Source organism: Macrobrachium rosenbergii, chromosome 51 (assembly GCF_040412425.1).
Source record: "Macrobrachium rosenbergii isolate ZJJX-2024 chromosome 51, ASM4041242v1, whole genome shotgun sequence".
Classification (NCBI taxonomy): Eukaryota; Metazoa; Arthropoda; class Malacostraca; order Decapoda; family Palaemonidae; genus Macrobrachium; species Macrobrachium rosenbergii.
In genome coordinates, this window is record NC_089791.1 from 36,840,476 (window position 1) to 36,864,882 (window position 24,407).

Sequence of the window (24,407 nt, forward strand, 5' to 3'; positions counted from 1 at the left end):
CGATCCTCAAATTTTTCTGGAACATCACCTTATATATGTACAACATAAAAATTTCTAAAAATCAGGCATTATTTCTATGTAGCGTGCACTCCTTAAAGCACTGATGGAACAGAAACCCCTACAGGGGCCATGAGCACAAGATCTCTGACCTTTAATCTGGAGGCCAAGTTCCGAACAGTTAGCCTTTCAAGACAGAGAGGCTTGATTCAATGAGGGTAGACAGTGAGAGCCATAACTGCTAAATGGAAGCCCTCACTGAAGTCTCCCTCCTCTGCATCAACATGAGAGAGAGAGAGAGAGAGATTTATGATAAAATGAAGAGAGAGGAGAGAGAGAATGACAATTATATACTTACAGAAAGTAATAGCAGCTAATGGTTCCCAACCTGCGGCAGCAGAATTCAAAATTATACGATTGGAGCTGTTATCGTTAGTGTGTAGGTGACATGTCCTGCCACCACCTGGGACTCAAGGAAACAAAACCAGCAAAAGAGCTCAATTCGTTTATGCTCTTATATTGCAAGGGGAGGAGGGCGGGCTCGATCATGTAAATTACTGGTAAAGTACATAAAAACTATTTTATCATAAAAATGTCATTTTTATATAAGTAACTTACCAAGTAATTACATAGCTGATTCCATATTGTAAGGAGGTGGGAAAGAAACATGGATATATTCTACCAAAACATTAAGTAATGAGTTTGAACTAGAAAGGTTGCTAACACTGAATAAATGTTTGTTGTTTCCTTACCACGTTGAGAGGCTGCTGCAGGAGGTAATGCCTCTGGCCTGGCGCTTCTCTCAACTTTGTTGTGACGTGGCCACAGCCAGGGTTGCCACTACATTGGGAAACTTTTTGCAGCAGAGAAACATACATCGTATGCTGACAAAGTTTTTAAAAGATGCTTGCCATGGGCGAAGACCAGAATACAAAATGAAACACTATCACCTACACCACAGAATAAACCAAACAACCCAACCCATTATCAAAGATAAAGTATGAACTGTTGGGTACTCCAGGTACAGTGTATCCCAAGCTTCCAATGCCTCAAAACCTTAATTCAAGGCTTTAGTGGATAGCAAAGGAACAGATAGATTCCTCATGCTACTCTCCCAGCACCCAAGGATAAAAGGTCCTAAAGTGCTACAATTTTTTCAAATATAGTTTCTATGTCCCTGAGGTAGTGTGGGGCGAATTGGACTTGCATCCCCAGAACGTCGACTGTAGGATTGAAAGAAAGAGACAAGTTGTGTTTAAAAGCAAGGGAAATTATGACTACCCTAATTTCGTGAGCCTTAAACTTAGTAGAGGAAAGGCTTCTTCCTGATCCTGAGAGAGGGTTTCTATCATCAATTCTCTCAGAAAAGAGGATATGGCATTTTTGGAGAGTGGGGCGAGAACTGGGTTTTAACAGGCACCAGAGGTTGCTCGAAGGTCCTCAATCTTTTCCGTCCTCTGAAGATAGTACCTGAGGGACCTCTGGCAGAGAGTCTTCCTTCTTCCTCAGGTCCTAAGATATCCATAAGGTGTTAATGACAAACGACCTAGGCCAGGGTTTAGAAGGGTCCTCGTTCTTTGCAAGGAAAGAAAGAGAAGAGAGCAAACTGCGTCCTCTTGTGCAAAGCCTATTCTCTTGGCTATTGCTTGTACTTGCTAATAATACGTTTAAGGAGAGCCACTAAGAGTTTTTCATGAGATTTCTGAGGGAAACAGAGCGAAGGGTTCGAACTGGGACCTGAGAGCTACTCTAGCACTACAACGTCTAAGTTCCAAGGGGCGTTGGAAGAACTAGCTCTTGGATGTATTGAAGGATTTGATTAGGTCGGTGATATCTTGATTAGAAAACAGATACATTCCACTGTCCTTAAAAACTGAGCTGAGCATCGACCTATACCCTTTGATGGTAGAGGTCGATAGCTTCCTGACAGACTTTAGGAATATCAAAAAGTCGGATATTTGGTTTATAGGTGTCTCAGAAGAGGAGACGCTATGGCGGCTGCACCACCTTCTGAAGACTGTCCATTTTGATTGGTAAAGCTTTGTAGAAGCTCATTTGCATTTCGCAACTGCTTCTCCAGCTTGTCTCTCAACCCTTTGCTCTGATACAGGTGCTTGACGCCTGCAGGCCTGTCGGGCCAAGCGGATAATCACCGGGTGGAATCTGAGAAAGTGAGGTTGTCTGAGCAGAGACTGTTTTGTGGAAGAAGTCTTGGGTAGTCTTACCAGGAGTCAATCAAGTCTGGAAACCATTCCTTGTTCAGCCAAAATGGGCCATAAGGGTCTCGATGTTCTGATGCTGACACTCGCTTCATTACTTCCTGGATCATTCCAGGAGGCAAGGCATACACATCTAAGCTATCCAACTGCAAAAGTATACGCCCAAGCTCCATGCTTGAGGATCCTGGACCGAGAGCAAAAGAGGAAGACGGTGGTTTCTCGACAAGCAGTAAAGATCCACTGTGGGCTTGCCTCACAGTTTCCAGAGTTGTAGCAGACGAGGATTTAAGGTCCATTCGGTTGGAAGGAACTGTTTGAGGCAGCTTAATTCGTCCGCAATCATGTTCATCCTCCCTTGAATGAACCGGGTGATAAGAGACTTGGTTCTCTTCCGCCCACAGAAGGACATCCTTTGCCGTCTCGTACAGAGAGAAGGAATGAGAGCCCCTGTTTGCGAATATATGCAAGAGCTGTGGCGTTGCCTGTGTGTACTACAATCTTCTTGTCGCGGACAAGATCTGAGAAGTATTGAAGGCCCAGGTGAATTGCTCTCAGTTCCTTTAATGTTGATGTGAGCATTCTGTTGTACTGTAGACCATGTTCCGGAGACTTCCTGACCTTCCAGAAGCACGCCCCAGCCTAGCTCGGAGGCATTTGAATAAAATAGAAGGTCTGGGCACACTGGGAGAAGAGACTTCCCATCCTGAAGCCTTTCTCCACACTACCACCACCGGAGATCCTCTTTGATTTCAGACGTAGTCGGGAAGATGAGTGTGTCTGGTTGGGTTTTTCTGCACCAATTTGCTTTGAGAAAAACTGAAGGGATCTCTCGTGCAGTTTGCCTAGATTTACAAACTGCTCTACTGAAGCGATGGTCCCCAGAAGACTCATCCACTGCACTGCTGAGCAGGAAAGAACAAGGAACTGACAGTCTGAAGGCAGTTCTCGACTCTTTTGGGCGACAGAAAAGCCCGAAAAGTCTGAGAGTTCAGTATCATCTCTAAATAGGGAATCTCCTGAGATAGAATCAAAGGATTTCTTTTTGTTTATGAGGATGCCTAACTCCTGTGTCAGGCGAAGAGTTGTTCTCAAGTCCTCCGCGCACTTTTCCTTTGACGACAAGCAGAGAAGCCAATCGTCTAGATTTAAGTTGATGTTTTATTCCCAGAGGTGAAGCCAATTCCCCCGAGGAGCAAGGATTCGTGTGAAAACTTAGGAGCCGTCGACAAGCCGAAGCACAGAGCCGGGAACTGCAGTATCCTACCCTGAAAAACGAAGCAAAGAAATTTCCGTGAGTCTGGATGAATAGGGAAGTGAAAATACGCATCCTGCATATCCAGGGTGACCATCCAGTCCCAGTCATACTGAGGACATGACAGAGCGAATGGTCTCCATGTGAAACTTTGTCTTCAGTAGAAACACATTCAAGGCGCTTACATCCAGAACGGGCCTCCAGCAACCCGAGGCCTTCAGAACCACAAAAAGGCGATTGTACAAACCTTCTGAGCGGGCCTCTAGCACTTCTTCCACTGCTCCTTTGGAAAGATGGAGTTTGACTTCTTGAAAGAGCCAAAAACTTCGTGGAACCTTTTGAGTACGCTGTCAAGGCGATTGGAGATGTGACTAAAGGAGGAGTCTTTACGAAAGGAATGGAGTAGCTCTCCTTGAGAGCATTGACCACCCAGGGGTCTGCTTCTCTGTTCTCCCATTCCTTCCAAAAAAGTAGAAGTCTGGCTCCTACCTGGGCGCAGAGGACTAACTTCTCACTTCGGGGTTGATTTGAAAGACTCTCCTCTTTAATGGACTTCTTGTAGCATGGAAGTTTGATCTAGGTCCAGACTGGGTCGTAGCTCTCCCTCCATGAAAAGGGCTGAGACTGAAGAGGGGAGAATGATCTAGATGGGAAGGTACAGCCCCTTAGGATGTCCTAGTGGACTGAGTCAACAAGTCAGGAGTGGACTGCTCTGTAATTCTAAAGATATCCTTCACTATGTGCTGAGGAAAGAGGTGAGACTTGTCTTAGCTAAAAAATAGCCGACTTCTGAGTCCAGCTGAGACTCCTTCCAAGGTGAATGAACACCAGAGCTCCCTCTTCTTAAGGACACCATAGAAAAAAAAGGGCGAGTTCTAAAGAGCCATCTCTAATTGCTCTGTCTGAGCATGAAATAACTCTAGCCAATCAGAGGCAAGATCTTCCAGCTAAATCTGGGCAGTCTTCAATCTTACTCCCTAGCACCCCGATGGCCCAATCTAGGAAACTAAATATCTCAAAAACTTTGAAAATACTCTTGATAAGGTGGTCTGGTTTGGCTGAAGCCTTTCTACGAGATGAATCCACCAGACGAGAGAAGTACCCGTGGGAGGAGGCAGAACTCCCAAGGAAGGAGCTTCCCCAGTGGCATAGTAAGAGTATTTCATCTTCAACAATTTGCTGGGCGGAAGGCTTAAAGTCGCTTTGCTTGTTCTCTCTGCTTAGCCAGCCAGGCATGAACTTTTTGAGAGCTTCCTTCGAGGAGGAGGAAAGAACAAGCTTGGGTAATCTGGTACCTTCTGATGAATGCTTTTTCATGAGGTAGGTAGAAGCTGGAGAGGTAGGCGAAGCAGGCATGAAGAAGTCCAGGTAATTATCCAGGAGGAAATGCAGGAGAGAAGTAGGAAGAGGGAACCGTATCCTGAACAATCTCTTCCTCCTCCGAAGAGAGAGGCAACAATGATTTATCCTTGGACTCGAGCAGACACGTATTTCTGCAAAAGACCCATAAGCTCAGTCAATTGGCACTTGAGTGGGGCTAAAGAATCTTACTGGACCGATGAGGAAGGTGGAATAGCAGAATAAGGTGCACTGGTTCCAGAAACAGCAGCTGGGAATTCGGTTGTCGGCGTTGGAAGTTCGGGAGTTGGCGCCGGGCACTCTAGAGTTGAAGTCTGGCGTGAGATGGCAGGCGCTCATTGGCGGAATTCTGACGCTCATCGGCGGTATTCTGGCGTGAGTCGGCGGGCGCCAGGCACTCATCAGCGGATGTCTGGCGCGAGTCAGCAGGTGCTTATAATGCTTATAGCGCTCAGGACTGTCTCCAAAGAAAAAACGAAATTGGGCAGGAGAATCAGGCTGGACTTCAAAACTGCAGGAAGGTTGAGGGTTAGTCTCTCTGTACCTCTTGACAGCCAGGGGAGAAGAATCGCCAATATCCGCTTGTCTCTTGAGCAGGCGCGAAGAGAGTAGTAGTAATATGGCTTCTTGCGCGGACCGGAAGATTCCAAATCAGAAAGTCGATGCACAGGAATGCCTTTCCGGTGGCGTTTAGTCGAAGCCTAGGAGCGCACGACAGGCTCGACAGAAGGGGTGACTGCCCATGGGCAAACCCCGCCAGCCTCCCTTGGACCTCCGGTGCTGTCTTCTCCCGGTGTGGGGAGAGGGACAGTGACTTCGTCTAGGAGCACTGGTGGGACGGACAGCTACCTCAATATTCACAGCACTATCACTTCTCACTGCACTGTCAACACTTACATTTTTTTTCCCTTAGAGAGATTTAATAGCCCCCCATTTCCATAATGGTACTAGATAATACAGTAAATTTCTGAATCAAACCTAGATTCGGAGTTGGCAATGGCACTAAGAGTGGAATCATGGAAACGGAACAGAGCAGATAGTAAAGTAGGAGAGTGATAGGATAGAGGAGGAATTGGAGAAGTAGTAGTTCTATCATCCCTACATTTTCCCAAAGAGAACGGAATCTGCATTAGCTGCATTTTCAGCCCTAGGCAAACTTTCCTCTCTTTATCCCCTTCTAATTCCTCTAGATGAGATTTCCAATGTTTTCCATTTCTTATCCTCCCATCCTCCTGACACTTCATGCAAGTATTATCCTTACTATATTCTGCCCCTACATCTAGTGCATTTTGTACAGACTCGTATAAAGCTTAGTTAGCCTAGTTCTACAACCCTCAGAACAAAACAAATACTAGATGAACTGAATCCGACATCGTTAACTAAAATAAACTAAAGTTAACTGGAACGACAATTCAACAATGCATCAAGCCACAAAGCAACAAATTATGAGTACTTTAAATTCATGCAAAGCAAAGCCGAAAGGTGCTTGCGCAGCTGCGTGAAAACTCGATGTTAACGAAGCCGGCAGAAAACGAACGAGCTCTCTGCTGGTTTGTTTCCTCGAGTCCCGGATGATGGTGGGGCGTTGTCACTCTACACGCTAACGATAACAGCGCCACCATGCAAATTTTGAATTTCTAAGCTGCCGTAGGTTAGGGAACCAACAGCTATGTAATAACTTGGTAAGTTTCTTATATAAAAATAGAATTTAGGCCAAAGGGCAAGAGCTGGGATCTAAGGTCATTCAGCACTAAAAGGGTAACAAAGTAAAAAGGCTTTAAAAGTCTAACAGGAGGAAAACCTCGCAGCTGAACTTTGAAACAACTGTTAGGAAAGGGAGGAAAGTAAGATGGAAGATACTGTAATATGAACAGAGGGATAGTAAAAGGAATGAAAGGGGTTGCAGTTAGGGGCTGAAGGGACACTGCTAAGATGGCACTAGCCCCCTATGGGTAGCCGAGAATGTACGAATTGGACTGACTACCGAAGAAAACTTATGGCATTTCCACACACACTATATCCACCTGCACAACTTTCGTAAATTTATACACTGCTTAAAAAAACTGAAGGAGCGCTTTTTTTAATCTTTGCTATACGGTAGAGTGAATGACATTAAGCTGGGAAATATTGTTACTGCTTTTAAGATCCTTGTTTTTTTATTGACTGCCACAATGAGTTTCTTCATCTTCCTATTGATGTTTTGTCCTGCCATGGTTGTGGAAAGTGATAGGCAGTACTTAAGAGGAACTGGAAGTAGCAAGGGCTGTCTTGTTGTAGGATGGGCTTTCACAAAGGAATGTAGCCAACAGGCTGGGTGTGTCCAGAAGTGTTGTTGCTAAGCTATGGTTGAGGTATCAAGACACAGGCTTCCTGGACAGGGTCACAGATGATACACAACCCCTCATCAGGATCGATATCTGTGCATGTTAGCTCTATGAAACGATCAGTCAATTGCTAGAAGCATCCAAATGGCATTCCATCAGGCTACTCAAAGGAGTGTTAGTGATCAGACAGTGAGGAACAGGTTGCATGAAGATGGCTTGTGGACCAGACAACACCCTGCAAGATGCCCAGAACTCAACCCCCACACCCCCCAACACTGAGCAGCCTGTTTGGCATTTGTACATGATCACCAGACTTGGCAGAATGCCAGATGGGCTGCTCGTTGTTGGGGGCAATTGCCAATTATGGTGATCATGTGCAAATACCAGATGGGACTCACCCCCCCAAAAATGAGCAGCCTGTCTGATATTTGCACATGATCATCAGAATTAGCAAAACCCAAACAACAGCTGGAAGCAAACCTTTTGTCCAAGAGGCATGATGGGCGAGGGTACAAAGTACTCAGTAAGACTTGTGCTAGCCCCACTGAGGTGGTTTGGGTCAACCCTAGTACCATTGCTTCCCAGCCTAGGAAGGCCTATTTCAGGATTTCTCAAAGAGAAAGATAAAGATGGATGGGGAAGAACTTGATAAATTATCAACAATGCAGAGTAAGAAAAATGACTGCAATTTTCTACCTGCCCCTAACTTGAGCCTCCCTTCCTCATTACCAAAATAACTGATCTACGATAGTTCGTTGTTGCTATTGTCAAGAGCCATGATGGATGCTCAAACACTTCCCAGCAGTAGTAATAAGTGGTTTGATTTGATTTTTGGATTACAGGGAAAAAACTGATCTAGAAATAAGACTTCAGATGATGCTCAAAAGCACCACAAGCAAGCTGCAACCATAGCAGTCACACCAACTCTCCTGAGTAACCCTAAAGAAAGCTCCATTGACAAGGTTCACTAAAACGACTGTGGTTACTTTCCAAAGGTCATTCCACTCACAGAGAGCCAACCAATATATAACACACTGCTGAAGGGGTTCTGAATGAAAGTAAACACCTCTAGCCTTAACCAGATTCCCATAAGCTAAGATTTAGAATCTTCCACAAAAAAGCTGACAAACAATTAACTTTGAGTTTCTTCTAGAACGTAGACTGAACTATTGTGCAAAACGACTGAAATAGCCTATAAAAGCTTAAGCATGATTACAATAAGCTAACTCGTAACCTCCCAAAATCATGGTTGAAAATCTCTATAATGTACCGTACGATCAGTCAACCAAAAAATTGTGCTCCAAACATGTGCAGTATGTGCATGCTAGCACAATAGTACTAATAGAACTAGAAAGTCTCGTGCCATACTACACAGAACTAATGCACAAACATCCTGTTAGTTGGCATACAGTAAAGCACTGTGCCCCCAATGATAAGAGGAAATGCAACAAACCTGTGAGCTTCAGGAGAAGCATAGGCTAAGTGTGGCCGCTCAAGGGAGTAGAAACAGCATCACTGTGTAAAAACTGTCTGTGGTGAACCACTAGTAGAACTGGGTGCAACACACAGATCCTAGAACTCAAAAGCACAAGTACAGAAAGCATGTTGCTATGAACCTTGTCTACATGCACACAGTCTTAAGGACCACATGCACGCTGTATGAAGGTAGTGTTCACTCAACTGTGCATGACCAAAGGAGCACAAACAGAATAACCATTGCACTCACAGCGTGCTTGTCTACGATGACATGGGAAGGCTTGGTACTTGCGCATGTAACCGGACAAGCCTTGCACTATGCAAGCAAGTACTGTGCACACCCTGCATGTATGCTCAGTCTAAACACCATACGCACACAGCGCATGTGATGGCTCTGCCACAAATAGGTGATTAATCTACTCCTGTACCTGTTCCAGGGACCATGTTATCATATCAGTACCTAAGGTAATGGGTGAAATGCATGCTGAAGACAACCAGTACTCAGAATGATGTTCCAAGTCAGGGGCCACTAAACCTGTAGAGCTTTACACTAGCAGCCGAGTAGAGCAAGAGGGGCGTGTTAGCTCAGTGAAGCAAATGTGTTCCCTGAGGAAACAACTGAAGCAGTCCTTATGTACAAATGAGCCAGGACGAAGTTAGGAGAAAGCTCACTGGGGCTTGTGCCAGCCCAGCCTGAATCTAAACAATCACCTATAGGTGTTTGAGAGCTAACACCCAAGAAACCTGGGAAGAGTGCTTGCTCAGAACTCTACAGGTCTCTTTGCAAAAGACCACCTTGAACTGACCCCTTCTTCCTCCTGCAGGAGGGGGGACAAGCTGAAGATGAGTAACACTGTGAATATTTCTTCCCTTCATGTTTCATACCTTGCTAACCTCCATCAGAAGACTTGCGGTTAGTAAGTCACCACTGCAGCTGAAGTGACTGGAGGATCTACTACAAGCAGCACAACTGCTACAGGAGGATCTCCTCCTTTGCAGACACTGATGTAGCAACATCAGGAAAATTTTCCTTCTTGTCAACTGCCAGGTGTTCTAAGAGCAATATAGTCTGACCTCTTAAATCCGCCACTCCAACATCAGTTCTTCAGCAGCTTTGAGGGTGATGCTACATTTCAGTTTTTGGATTTTTTCGGATTTTGGAACTGAAGCTTGCACCATAAACACACAAGCATAGTTTATTTCCAACATTATTTCTAATACTGTTGTTCTACTTGTCATTGCCATAGCTTATGTTTGTTTTGAAGAGGCAGTCTTTCTTTCTTCCTTACTACTGCATGTTTCTTCTGTGTGGTGTTCTTCCTTTTACCCAATTTCTTTATGTACCTTCTTCACTTCCTCAGTCATCTTCAAACTTGTTTATGTCACGGAGTCTGTTCCCAGAAGCACACATGGGCTGATTTGTAAATCTTCCTTTTTTAATACTAGAATTTTTAATCAGAGGTGAAAGTATGGCTTTTGCTCAGTAATTTTATAATTCTCTTAATTTTTGGTAATACAGTACTTTGTCGATAGATTTAATGGGTTTGGAAACTACTTCCATCAGTTTCCATGTTTGACAGAGGAATACGAGGTTATTTGATTTTTATTAACCATACATTATCGGTTTTCTGGCATTTCTTATACTGGTGTGCTTTACTTTCTTTGTGGGCACTTTTGGATTTTGAAAAATGCTTACCACTGTAGAGGAAACTGTCTCTTTCTCTGTGAATCCTAGAGCAGACAGAGCACATTTTTGTACTTGCAAATGAAAATTTCACATCTGACTGAACTGGGCTAGGCTCATATCTTTTTATCCTTGTATGTACATTATCTCCAAATGAGATAATCTGGGATAAAATTACTACTATTATAGTAGAAAAGAATACACCCACTGATGTCTTATTTCTTTACTTCATAAACATTTTAGTGGACATTATTGTTTCTGTTCTCCAATTGGAAGTTCTCAAGAGTAAATTACTCCCCTAGTCATGTTAAACAATTTATGAGATGAGACTTTCATCAAGATTATCATTCTGAGGGGCTGTCAAATTGTTATGCAGCTTGGAGATCCTTTCCTGCTTTGATACGGTTGTTTTTCCCATATCTTTCAATATTACCCTTTGGGGCAGAACCAATCTTCTCTTAAAAGTTCAAGTGGCCTCTATGTAGTTTGTTGCTGCTCTTTGTAAGTAGCAACAAACCACACAAGGGGGCTGCTTCCTTTCACTACTACCCTCCTTGCCTATTGAGAAAAAGTCATAAGGGTCCTCAAGATTTTCTATGTTTATCATTCTTGTCCTTTTGAGTAGGCCATTAACATGATGTCCATTGTAAGCCATTAACAGACTGTACATTGAAACAGTCTCTACTTTCTTCATAGCAAGTCAAGGGTGCATTTATCTGAGGACAGTATTAACATTATTTGAACTTTGCCAAACTTTCTTATTAAAAGTACATTTCCTCACTATCAACAGAAGTCAACATATTAGTGCATAAAAGCACTCTCAATCCCACATTGCCACCAGTATTTTGTCCACCCTGGTGTCCTGGTAGCAGTGAGTGTGGTGTCTTAAACTCCACTGTCATGTCTGAGGTCATCAATTGTGTCAAGGGGTCATAGCATCCAGGGGCACAAAGTGTGTACTTCTAGTCTTACAAAGAAAGGTATTTTTTTTTTTTCCATATAATTAAGTGAAAAGAAACTGTCTGAAAACGTCAAAGAAAAGCAACTATCCTTTGCAGGCAGGCCATCCCTCCACCAATGACACTAGTGAGAGCCGACTCCAGGATGTCCACTTCCTGGCCTACCCAGATGGGATGGTACAAACACGATTTATGTGGCTCAAGTTTAAGCCAAACCTGCTTGATGGGACTGAGAGCGGTATGTTAATACAATTATCTCTAGTCATCTTGATGGGAAAACTGGACAGAATACCATGAGTCCTACTCCCAAAACCAACCCATGGAACCCAAAGGCTACTTTGAAGAACTATTACTGCCTTCGCGATATTAACTGGAGGTTAATGATGCCACAGTAGCTCCCATTACTGCTGGGCTTTAAAGATTAGTACAATCCCAGCAAAGTCATCCCTTCTCATTAAAGGTGCGAGAGGAAAACCTTTCAGATGCACTGTGCAACAATTGTAAGCAATGGGTGGAAAGTGGGATGGAAGAAAGAGAATATGGAAGGAGATAAGAGTAAATGGAACGAAAGGGGTTGTAGCTAGGGCTGAAGGGATGCTGCAAAGTACCCAAGTTATGCCTACAGTGCACAGAACGCGGTGCACTGATGGCACTAACCCCCTACAAGGAACCCAGTACATTGGACATGGTGCTTTTAATGTCCAAGAATAGCTTGGAGATTGTACAACAGGGGTCAGTTTTATGTAAAGCAGAAAGCCTATACCTTGGGAATGGATCCAAGCTCACAGCCAGGTTAACACTCACATGAACACATGGGCGGTACTTTTATCATGAATAAAAGAATTAGGAGACCGTGAGATTCTTAGCAAATCAGAAACTTGAGTGGTCTGAAATGTTGTTTCATTACAAACAGATACTTCCTTGAGGACTGATGGACTGGTGCCTGGAAGCTTGCATCCTTCAGATACACCAAAGGCATGAAGTTGTCTTCTCTGATAGCATTCAACACAAAATATCCTGTTTATATTTTGAACAAGACTGCAGATTACACGTTCAAAGAGATTGATAACCATTCTCCAGCTACCAGTTCCCCTCCATACAGAAGAGAAGGCTGTAAAAACCCAGAGAATGGTTGTCTGCAACTTCCAAAGCATTATCCTCCTCTTCACCTATACTAACAAGGACAAAGATTCCAGAGAGCCTGGAAATTAGGTCACAAACAAAACTGGAAATCAAGGCATGACAGCCATCCCTACTTGAGACAGCTAGAGGGGCACTGCCTATCTCAGCAACCCTCCTCACTCTCCTTGCTAGCTCGAGTGAGGCTGGAAGGGCTTAGAAGACTCCTGGCTCTTCCTAAAGAAAGAAGTCTACATTCCTTGTCTCAATTTTGGGGAAGCCCTTCCCAACACCAGAACACAAGTGTGGCCACCATTTCCTTCCTTGCCTGGGAAGACTTAGCGAGTGCAGTGTTGATTAAGGTGTGTATCAGAATGCCTCTTCTCAACCACCAACTAATACAGGGGTATATACTTTTCAGTGAGAAGAGGAAGCCAGGAACAAACTGTTCAGCTGAGACTACTTTCATCTGACGACTTGTTGGGAGAGCACCCGAGACACGTAGTCTGTATCTTCTGGCATGTAGAACTCCCTTAGGCATGTCAATAGCAGGACTGTGATTTGCAGATCTGTTACCCTGATCCAAAACACAATGAGCCAGCAGCAACCATAGCAGTTGTTCAGACTCCTATGCTTCCTGAATACAACCTGGGCTCAACAACACAGCAGGGGTTGCTTCCATAGGATCATAAGCACACAATGAGACAACTATTTCCATTCTAACTTCCTGAAAGCAAGAGTTTGATGCTACAGAGAAAGATAGGGTGACATCAGTCTGCCCTAGTGAGAACTCTCATACTGTGAGATGAACAATCTGACCTAGCAGTAAAACTGCTGAATAACATTTTAAGGACGACTTACAGCATTTGAATACGTGGTCCAAATTTCTGTGAACATTTGTATGATTGGTTGAAACCAAGGAGCCAAGCTATGGATGAGAAATCATATGTCCTATCCTCCACATTCACGAGCTACTGCCAAACCTCTCTAATGCACGTGACCAGCCAGCCCCCTTCTAGCACCAAAGCAGAACTGTGAGAAGACTCCCCAACTCTATGTGACCCCTTACGCGAATACCCAGCACATCCTTTACATCTTCCACTGCTCAAACCTATATTGGACAAAATACATGAACACTATGCATGAAACATGAGTTTCCCACTGAATAGTCAAGAGCAAAGCAAGACAACTGCAGCCAAAGAAAGTGTAGTTCACAGTTGCTGAGGCTAGGCCGACCTCTCCCCCCAACCTACACCAGATACCTGAATTGTTACCAAGTTTCACCAAATGATTCAGCTTGCACTGAGGTATACTACTTCATAAAAGGCAATGGCTTGTATTCCCAGACACAAAATTACAACAAACTAAGATTTGTTCTCATTGGGTGTGAGCCTCGAATGAAGCAAAGCTATTACAACCAAATCACAAGAGAAGTGAAAGTAAACCAACAAGAGTTGAATCAAGCTTTTGACTACAAAAAAAATGGCACAATACAAGAGGCAAACCTATTCAATTTTGGATTATTGCACAGACATAAGTACACCTTCGCAGATGCTATTACAGGTCCACTGTCTACTAAAAAATACCAAGGCCATCAGTCAGTCTGATGTTACTGCAGGATTCTAAATGTATTATCAGATAAAAGCATTTTTCAAAATTCTGGGTAGCCCAAGACTGTGTGGAGAGAATTTATTACTTTGGATCACTGATAACTACATTTTTTAAAAATAATTTTTTATAGTCAAGGGATTATACATGTACAGAAGTGGGAAACTAAATCAGTAGTAGTGCTACATGCTACAGTTACATGAAAGGAAGCAAAATCCTTTAATATGTACCACCGCCAGGTTTCCACATGCAGAAACCACCAACCAGGAGACACAAAATGAAATTTGGGTATTCAGTAAAACTTTCAGTACATAAAATGACTTAAAGGATAAAAATCTATCGATCAACATAGTATATAAGCATTTTATGCCTCCCTGGGGACCACCACTACTGATTGGGATAGTTACGTAAAACAGTCTTCAAATTCATTCTTCCATTGTTCTCAGTTCTTTTTTCAACACAGTCACATACCGTATTTCCATCATTCTAAGTCAGTCTGAATCTAAAATACTGTACCTGAACGCTTTTGATACTTAGTGTGATTATAAAACCTCTTCCTGGCTAGCATTCTCTACCTGAAAAACAGAGAGCAACTGTGAATATGTACATCAATGAAAATAAAATTTGCATTAGGTAATGGAGCTCTAGTTACATGAAACTACAAAAGTCATAAAAAAATTAAAACACGTTAGTCCCCTTGTACACACTTTCCAAATCCCTACTTGCATTAATTCCTGGTTCTCCAGTTTCTTATCAATCTTGCAACAACCCCAGACTCTTGTCCCTCTTAAACCTTCAGAAAACTTAAATAGCAAACAATTGCCTTGACTGATGGAAGTACAGAATTTAGGGCCAAAGTTCAAGCAAAATGGCCAAAGATATTTAGAACTGATGAGAGGGGACAGATTTAAAGGTTTATGCTTTGAGGCCTAAGGCTAAATGATAAAAATACAAAAGAAATGCAATATGTCTCAGCATTAACACCATATAACTAAAGATTTTTTTTTAAAGAAACAAGCATTGTGTGATAAAACTGCTTTAACAAGCATTGTGTGATAAAATTAAAAACAAACTCTTCCATAAATAAAAAAATAACCTACAACATCTGCATTTTTCCTGGGTATAAAAACTACCACGAGCTAGAAATCGGTTGTAGAAACTTGGTAACAAGGCAGTTAACTGACAGTATGTGGGTGACATGGGAACCCTCCACTCACTCACCATCTTCAAATACTTCAGCCATGTTCACAACCTCCTGCTGCACTCACTGATATTTGAAAAACAAAGTCTGAATGGCGTTGTTTTTTGTTTAAAATGGATCTGATCAACAAAAATAACAAACTATGGAGACAAAGTAGGTGATGGGTTGCTATGTCCTTCGCATTTGTGTAACCAGATTTTGTTTTGCATTGGTGCTGGAGTGTGCTGGCTGGTCTCCTTCACAATCGAGGGGAGTTCAGAGACTATCTCACTTGCATCTGCAGGTTAGTTGTACTGCTGGTTACAGGGGTCACTGCTCCTTTGCTCAAGATTATGACCAGGAGATAGGGGAATTTCTGAGTGGAGACAAACTTGCCATTGAGTTGAGATGCTATCCTCACACTTGGAGGAAGCCTCCAATGTAAAAGACTACAGTTTTATGTTGTACTACCATCTTTATCATACCAGAATGCTAAGATATATAAATGCTATGGTAATAAATTACACAACCTATTAGTAATTAATTACTGTACTTTAGCAAGGAGTAAAATAATGCAATTTTCATCTGGCAGTTTGAAAATCTTAACTCCAAACCTTGAACAGTTCCTCTTTCAGTACTGATGAAACACTACCCTCCCTTTACACAATACAGATTCATCTAAATTTGAGATTCCTTAAAGGAAAGTTTCCTGCAGCTTTAGGAAGGGGTTTAATTTTTATAAGTGATCACTTCTCTCTTGAGATTCAATTGCAAAATGGCAAACATATTGTTACAAAAACTCTCATTCTATAACTGGAAAGACTGAGTCACCACATACAGTAATCATCTGTTGACATGAAAAATTTTTAATCAATTTGTGTTTTTCATAACTACAAACCTAAGGTCTTTATGTAAGGGAAAATCTCTTAAGTGCTAGCTAGATCCAGTTAAAAATAGAACAAAGGCTGCTGTCAGCAGGGCAATAGCTAAAGGGGGGAAGAGTAGGCAGAGTCTGACCCCTCTCTGCCCTCTCGTGCCATGTAGCATACCAGTCATCTCTCAACCATCTTCCTTGCAAGATGTGCAGCGCTGCCCTATCTCGCACAGAAGCAGGCTTCTTACGCACTAATGTTTATAGTAGACTTCTAAATAATTCTCATAAGCAGCTTTGAAGCAACAAGACTGCTGACTTCATCTACGGTTCTCAGAAACCATTGTTTGTAAATTAAATTCAGCTTCACTTGTGACTTGCAAAGAAAATACTTGATATTTTTCATTCTGCAACTATGTAAAAAATTTCATCAAGGAAAACCTCTCAAAAGAAGTCAAACACTGACAAATTCTGTAAAAAGTTGATCAGCAGCAATAAGTCTTGAAGCACCCGTTTTTTACCAACAATACTCAATTGCCTTCCACTCAAAAACTTTTTCTGCTTCCTTTCCTCTGATTCATGATCTTCAATAGAAACTTAAGTCATAAAATCACCTAAAACTGGAACATACAGGATATATGATATTAACATCACCATATTCACTACTGTCTCAGAACTATCTGATAATTCAGGTTTACTAAAGTCTGTACTCTTCATCACTGAGACAGACCCCTTTTCAGCATGGCATTTTGAAGTTTACTTGAAAGTCTAAAACTAATCTTGATGTTATACTCTAAGTTGGAAATTAAATGCTACTACTTGGTACTTGCATATAGACAGAGCTCCTTAACATCATGATGGAAATTCAATATCACTATGAGTAGCCTAACTAACCCAAAAATACATGTGACTTGAAACTACTTCCCACATCATGGAAGAAACCTTCAAAGGTGTGAGGAGAGAAGTCCTGCACAGCTAAAGGTTTATGGCCAAGTTTATTGCAGGTTTTTAACATAACCACGTCACAACACATGGATGGAGGCTTTGTTCCAGGTAAGGACCTGGAGGCTATGTTCCAGGTAAGGACCTGGGTAAGTTGGGTGAATTTAGGTTAGGTCATAAGCTTATTTACTGTAATTTTAATCTATAGTGCCCCAGGTTAGAAGGAAATTCATTCCTTGCTGCTGTTGTCCCCTGAATTCTGGTGTATCTTTTATGTTCTATACCCTCATTCATCACCTTTTCTATACCTTGCCTCCTAGGGTTGACTCGGTCCATAAGGATTTTCAGCTGAAGATATAAGGATAGAAACATAAGCCAAATTATGCACAAGGGTAGAACTATATAGTAGCTCTGCGGCGGCGACTGCCTTCTAACTCAACTTTTTCTACAGTTTTTTTGGTTGGTAATTATGAATTTACCTTTAATTTTTGGCGCTCGTGTAATTAACCTGCAATTAACCCCTGAAGTCCATCCAACAAGGGGTTTCCATACGCGATCTTCACAAGACAGAGCATGGGTACGTCTGTTTCGAACGGTTCATACCCAGTCCAGCAAGTCCAATAACTTTTTAACGTATGGGTACCCAACACCCCCAGACAAGTACTAAACATGGCGAAGGGACATTCCATTTAGCCGACAACAAACAGATGCACCGCCAGTATCAGAACCCTTGAAAGTGTAGAAAAAAACCAGTTGAAAAGCTGAAAACAGGCACGGAGCTAATATTTAGAATTACCCGCACAAGTATCACACATTACTCTTGGCTGCGGTAATTCTAAGCCGGCTGTCTGCGGTGAGCTAGACTGTGGCAATTGGCGTTTTTCAATGTTATTTTACTTGCTTTACAGAATTTAAAGTAATATTTTTATTAGACCGGCTGTAATAAGCTTTCATTGACCTTTGAAGACCTAAGCGATTCGAATTACCTAGCATGCGGTGGTAGGTCTAAGCCCGACATTCTGTGGCCAACCAGCCCCCACCTCCATGGCTAATACGGCAAAATTGTAACCAGTAAGCACCTCTAAGGTACGTTATGTTGGTATTTTGGGGTGTTTACTGGTTACAATTTTGCCATCATTACTATGGAGGTGAAGACTTGCCGTGAATGCTGGCTTAGAACCCTCGTTAATTCGAATCGTGTGATCAAGATCAGTTGCAACCAGACCCAAAATATTACTTAAACTCTTGTAAAGCAAAGTAAAATAACATAGAAAACACCAATTGCCACAGTCCTCTCACCATTCAGCTAAAATACCTTGGCTACCACTTTTAACAAACTTACTGACTGATACAGATTCTAAAATAGCCTAGAACCCTTAGGCTATGATGTGTAAAATCTTGGAAAGCAACTGGCCTACTGATTAAATGCAGTGAAACGAACAAAAATTGTAACCATGACATCTGAAATTTTGTGATACACCTCTAAATGCTAATTTATTTACATTAAAAACCATTGTACTTGCATTAGGCTAATAAGCCATTACTGCTTCAACCTTCTTAATATAGCCTACACAATTATGCAATCCTTTGTAGCTACACAGCTACAAACGCTTGAAATCTCAATGGAAAGCATACACATTATAGGAAATCAGGCTATCACCTTTCAGGACATGAAATTCAGTGATAAAAATTTTCGAGGTGGTTCGAAACCTCCTGCAAGAAAACTACTTAAGTACTCTACCTCAAATTGTCGAACTTATTCGAAAAATTAATATAGCATAAAAACTGTAATACTAGGCCTGCTGCAATACTCGAGAAGAGTCGGTCGCTACCTTGACTCCTGGCCTAGGTCTTAGCCAATCTAGCTTTAGCAGGATCGTGCTTCTCTGGACTTAAGTTAATTCGTTCATCATTACAGACTATACACGAGAATTATTTAACCTAACGTATCACATTCCGCAATAACCTTCACCTCGCGACAAAGCCAATTTGCAATCATATAATGAAGTCAAATTGAAGATACCTGACGTGGTTACGCTATTCGTTTTCCGACTAAGGCAAAAATCAGCACTTTTGCGCATAAAAACCACACAGCTCTGTTAGCTTGATTAAAATTATATATCGACATGCGCATAAACATGATTAAAAAAGCATACACATATACTTACAAAGAAGAAAATTTACTTGAGCCAGCCAACATGGAGCAACCGCCGGTAACACCGGGGCAAAATGCCGACGTGGCGTTAAATTACCCCTAAGGTACCTTCCCTAACGCGTCAGAGCCAAGGAGTCTGGAAAGTTATAACTTTTCTCCAGTCGGCCAACCAGGAGGCTTCAAAGTATTCACCTGAGCATCTTTCCAGAATATAACCATGCAAAGGAGGGGGTTACACTATTTCAATATTATTTCACGTTTTGAATTTGTTTATGAAAACTAATGAATAAGTTTTTCGGCTAGTTACTCACATAAAATTCGTGACTGATACCTCATGTCAATAAAAAAAATATAGTGTTAATATGTTTATCAGTCTTTCAGTGGGTGATGTAATGAAAAGTGTATATGGCATACACTAAGCAACCAAATAAAATTAAATATGACAATAACACAATTAAATCAAGACATGGCCTTACTATAATTATGAAGAACAGATTTCGGCTACAAGAAAAAACTACAATCTTACAACACACACAAGGAAAACAGAACATATAATTTTATTTTGCTTAATTGCAAAAGCATTCATAATGATGAAAACATTAAAATAACCACATACCGTGTGTACACAGAATATGACAAAATAGAGGAAATATAAAATTTGTATTTCTTCTGTTTTGTCATATTCTGTGTACACACAGTATGTGATTATTTTAATGTTTGTAGTTGGTAAACGGTAAAGGATATTGATATAACTTGTTGCGGCTTTAATTTAAACGACGGGTATGTCAGAATTTTAATCTTATTTTTGGTTGTTGTGTTAATGAGTTGACACATTTAATGTACCAAGTCATTAACACGACAGCCAAAAATAAGACTAAAATTCTGACATGTTCGTCGTTTAAATTAAAGCCGCAACGAGTTGTCAATATCCCTTACCGTTTACCAACTACTAATGAGATAATTCTTCATGAACAATATGCAGCAAAAGCCCCGAATAAGAGGGTAATTTAAACTCCAGACACCCTGTAATTTGACTTATAAACCAAAACACCCAGGCACAGGAAGGTAGCATTTCACAAAATAACATACTGCTAATATACCTTGCCCATACATCCAATGAAATGACAATGCATGTGAGCAGTGATAATATAAGCAGGCCGGACACTGCAGTGAGCAGTCTAAAAGCACGCTTACATGGCGTTTGCCAGCGTCTAAGGAAATCAATTACACAACATATCGCTGAAAAACTGGGAGACATTTTCATAACAAATCAATGACAACAGAGCATTCTGCTTCACCCTGACTCACAAATAGTTGCGATAAAAAAAAAAAAAAAACATTGTCATATTACATGATAAAAGCCGATGTTCACCAACCGGGAAGTTAATGTATCATAATCTGATTGCTTAATAAACTCTTAATAGACAAAATATCAACTTATAAATTATATAAATAGCTGGAAGACCTCTTAAACAGACTATGATAACATAAATGGTGAAATAATAAATGAAACCTCAAATGAAGATTTAAAGGACTACATGGTGGGTGTGGGGTCTACATATATTCTTGGATAATGCTAAACAAGAAATCACAGACATGTCTAGGATATATAGAGAGAAAAACTGACGACCTCCTCGAAAAGAAGAGGCTATTAACAGAAACTTTGGCAGCAACAATTACACCTGTCCAATGAAAACACACGTGTAGGGATTCATTTTAACTTTATAAGTGGCACAATAAGGCCCTACATTTTACCTTTGTGATGAGGGTAATATACAGGAATTTAGATCTGTACTCTGTTGATCCGCATGTACGACATCAAGAATATAGTATTAATCTCTTCAAGCTGGAAGACGCAAATTTTTCAACAAGTCTTAGTTCTGATGAAGTCTTATCCACCTCCCATGCAGGAATTTCTCTACACATAGAAGTAAGCGGGCTTGGCCACAATTACGCTTAAGCTGCTGCCGTCCCAGGCGTGGGTTTTTTTTTTTGTGGCCTTAGACATGAATAGCGTAACATGATGAATTAAGATAAAAAGGTGAAACATTTTACATGGCTGTAAAGAATATATGGACTGGAAAGAGGTAAATCTTATCTCACAGCTTTTGACCTTATGGATTTAGATTTCTTGATTTCACAAGCGACTTTCTACAATTCCTATGGCTGAACATACAAGATAACGACCTTGCCTAAGGTCACAAACGGAGAGGAGAGAGAGAGAGAGAGAGAGAGAGAGAGAGAGAGAGAGAGAGAGAGAGAGAGAGAGAGAGAAAATTGGCTTTATTTTCGTTACCTAAATATTATACTGCCATTTTCTTTAATTATAGCAACAATAGAAAACGTAAAATCTTAAGAAGCTAAACCTCAGCAATTTTATCTGTGCTATTTTGAAAACATTTCTACTTCATTTTATTGCAATAAGGCAAATTTAAATGCCCACATAATAAAAATACAGCAAGAGAGAATAAAACCAGATATAAAATAAAAAGGTAAGCTCACATGTCAGTAGTTGAAATAAGTAAGGTAAAACCAGTAATGCATTGTTGTAAGAAAACATCAGTGATTGTCCTTAAACTTCTACGGACTAAAACTGAAAAACTTCTAATTTCATAATGAGATGAACTAATAATTAAAAGAATCATCTGATTACTGCAAGTTTAAAGTCAAAGCAAACCAAAGTTCAACAGAGGCTGACGGGCATTTGGTTTTAAATGTAGCTCGAAAAGTATACAAGCAAGCAAGTCACTGATAACCGCAGCACAAACTGGTAAACTAGTTATTTCCATCAAATTTATTACTGGGCGAGGAAGCCATTAATGATGTCACTTTCACTAATAAATGTGTATTATCTGCTTAATAAACCCATTAACTTTCTGCACTAATATTATCCCCCTTTGCAAGTTTCTAAACCACTCCATTCCTTATACAACTAATCTTGGAAATCACACGCCAGCATGCAAGGGCATTTTGGCCGTTAAAAACTCTCAGGTTATGCACTTGAGACTATAAAAGGCATTATTCCTGCAACTATGCTGGAAAAATGACACAGATTAATACAAACCGGGCAAACAAAAGTAAAAAGAAGCAAGGTCTTACTTTCCATCTGGCGCAAGAAACAGATAAGAATAATTTTTTCCTTACTCTCAAAAAGGACTCATGTACTCAGACACGTAACAAAAGCAGACTATTCAGTCACTCACATAAAACCTTTAAAGTGTTTTATAGTAAGAGACTATTTTCACATCGTTTACAGTTCTCAGCAGAATGACTTAAAACAGGCCACTGTCAATCACAGACGTCGGTGATACCCCTTTCACAGAGGAGGCGAAAACAGCCCCTGATTGGCTGAGGGGACAAACTAGGAATCTTCAGAAATACAACGTCTTTCAATGGCGTGATGTCACAACCACAACGATTAAGAGTGAAACAAAGGAGAGACCTAAATAAAAAAAAAAAACATGAAAAACTGGAAAAACTATGTACCACTGAAATTAATGAATTATTACTGTTCCAGGAAACTTTTGGAATATTAGTAAGTTTGTCCTGTTAACAATTAACATACTCTACACACAATGACAATATTACAATCTCTGAGGCAAGTATACACAGAAGCGTTGTTTTATGTATATAAGACGTCCATCATCCTAAGGAAAGCGTTCTTTTTCTTCGACTGCATAATACGTTTTCCTTGCGTTTTGAAGAGCTCTACTTATAAACTCAGATTTATATCAAGTTGCTCAATACCTCTTTCAGATGAAATATTCCTTGTGCACTAAGTTGTTTTAAAAATAATTTATAAATGCCCTGTAATTTTGAAGCCTTTGAGTCTTTGAGTGGTTAGAAAAGGCATGTATATATATATATATATATATATATATATATATATATATGTATATATATATACATATATATATATATATATATATATATATATATATATTTATATATATATATATATATGTGTGTGTGTGTGTGTGTAAATCTGAATGCCTGTCTAGCTCAGTTTTAAAAAATTTTCACACTTGCCTGTTGGGAACATTGATGGGAAGAGTGTGAACGCTTTAGTCATATGGAAAAATTCTTGGTTTTGTGGCGAAGATTTTCTTTTAAAACCTGTTGAGAGCTTTAACACCCCCAAAAAAAGTTTCACTCTGTGCTTACTTAATTTTAAAGTTTGTGTTTGTATCGCAGAATTACGTTTCATTCCAGTTTTGATCATTCTGCTCTTTAATTTGAAGCTCCGTTTCTATTCTATTATATCAGCTAATTTTTTTCCCCGGTTAAGACAAACAAATTATCTGATCGTATTTTCCATGATTTTCATAGATCTTCGTTATTAATTATAGCCTCTACAGCTAGCACAATAGAAATTTGAACCTAGAATATCTATATCTATATATCTATATATATAGATATATGTATATATATACATATATATATCATATAGATATAGACAGAGATATAGATATGAATATATGTAATTCTAGACCAAAATTTTTATAGTGCTAGCTGTAGAGGCTATAATTAATAACGAAAATCTATGAAAATCAATCAAAAATACGATCAAATTATTTGTTTATCCTAACTGAGGGAATAAATTTGCAAATATAATAGAACAGAAATGAAGCTTCAAATCAAAGAGCAGAATTTTTCAAAATATTCCACGGAAACAGTTTTAATTTGACGGTAAAAGCTATTTCACCGGTAATTAATTTACGATCAGCATTTTTCCATCTTTCAGCGGGGTTACCGTCCTCCATTCGTTAACGTCAACGGGAAAATAATTGCCAGAGGGGATTCCCCTCGTATCCCGTAAGAATGATACAGCTCTAACGAGACGACATCATTAATTCCGAGAAGACCTTTGCTCCCGGGAGGAAAAAGAAGCAAAAGACTGCTACACTATGTAGGTCTTAAGCTCTGTGGGGATTTCGGAATTCTTCAAAAGAGCTCTGTTGGCTACTCAGCCAAAACCCGACGGAGATGTCTGTTAGTAGCATTAGACTAGAGAAAACAGCGGGCCATAATTAACATTAGGCAGAAAATCCCGAACGGAGGCTGAATTCAACAGAAGCTGTCGACAGTGATTATACGAAGAACACAGATTAATAGAAAGATCCTGGAAAAGTACATTTTCCTTCGACATGAAGGCCTTTGAATAATCAACGAACGATGAGAGAGAGAGAGAGAGAGAGAGAGAGAGAGAGAGAGAGAGAGATGCTGGAAAGTTATGATAAATTAAGAGGTCAACAACAGTAA

The 24,407-nt window shown here is 40.6% G+C and overlaps 1 long non-coding RNA gene across 4 annotated transcripts in view; it reads right to left on the minus strand.

The window, feature by feature from the left end:
* Positions 1–12,204: 12,204 nt before the first annotated feature.
* Positions 12,205–24,407, minus strand: part of LOC136833318 (uncharacterized) — a 436,806-nt gene continuing 424,603 nt past the window's right edge. For all 4 annotated transcript variants that reach the window (XR_010851420.1, XR_010851421.1, XR_010851418.1 and 1 more), the window contains one exon: positions 12,205–14,572. This is a non-coding gene — a long non-coding RNA (uncharacterized lncRNA). The remainder of the gene's footprint in view (positions 14,573–24,407) is intronic.